Source organism: Haematobia irritans, chromosome 3, assembly GCF_050003625.1.
Source record: "Haematobia irritans isolate KBUSLIRL chromosome 3, ASM5000362v1, whole genome shotgun sequence".
In the NCBI taxonomy this organism is placed as follows: Eukaryota; Metazoa; Arthropoda; class Insecta; order Diptera; family Muscidae; genus Haematobia; species Haematobia irritans.
This window is the reverse complement of record NC_134399.1, coordinates 137,331,118-137,332,103: the sequence shown is the minus strand read 5'-3', so window position 1 is coordinate 137,332,103 and position 986 is coordinate 137,331,118. Positions and strand designations below refer to the sequence as shown.

Here is a 986-nt window from a genome sequence, read left to right as displayed (position 1 = left end):
TCGAGTAATACACGTTTGTTTAGTTATTTATTAATTTGATTAAACATTTACAAATTCTTAAAAATATAACATTTATACCACTATCACATTACATTTAACATAATTTTTGGCATTAAAGATGATGTTGAGTTACAAGTAGCGAGTTACATGTTGCTGCGTCTATCAACCAGTGTTTTTATTCCATGGAGGCAGCGTGTCTGTAAAATATCTGAAAAACAATCACTTTATTCCATTTGGAAAATCACCAAATTGTTCACCAATATACCTTTCACAATTTTAAGCGTATAATCTATGTTTTCAGAACTTTATTTTCGTTTTTATTTAATTAAAATATAACAAGCTGGTTGCGCTTGGCGTTTCACAAAAAAATGGCTTTTTTAACAGTAGGGATGGCAAATTACTTGCATGTACTTTTTGATGTACCTTTTCATGATGGTTCAAGTGACATTTACGAGTCTGTGGTAACGATGAGGTTGAAATGGAACTTTGAAATGCTGGCAGGGCATCAGCTGTTTAAAAACAATCACAGAAAAGAAATGAAATCTTGTATTTTTAATATATCCCTGCCAGCATTTCAAAGTTCCATTTCATCTTCATCGCTACCACAGACTCGTAAGTGACACTGCAACAATCGCCAACTGTGATAGTATTTTCCCATCACTATTCGCATGAAAGTATTTTGCCATCACTATTCTTACAAGAGCCATATTATATTTTGTGAAACACCAAGCACAACTAGCTTCTTATAATTTATTTAAATAAAAATGATAATAACCCTGCCAGCATTTCAAAGTTCCATTTCATCTTCATCGCTACCACAGACTCGTAAATGTCACTACAACCATCCTACTGTGATGGGAGCAGCATATCATAAAGTACAAAATGTACTTCATACATGTATTTTGCCATCACTACTTTTACAAAAGCCATTTTATTTTTTGTGAAACGCCAAGCGCAACCAGCTTGTTATATTTTATTTAAATAAA

At 32.6% G+C, this 986-nt stretch overlaps 1 long non-coding RNA gene across 1 annotated transcript; it reads right to left on the bottom strand.

Annotated features, from left to right (window-relative positions):
* Positions 1 to 500, bottom strand: LOC142230122 (uncharacterized). The gene is made up of 2 exons (XR_012720580.1): positions 266 to 500; positions 1 to 208 (listed from the first exon to the last, which is right to left on the bottom strand). It is a non-coding gene; the product is annotated as an uncharacterized LOC142230122 (long non-coding RNA).
* Positions 501 to 986: the final 486 nt, after the last annotated feature.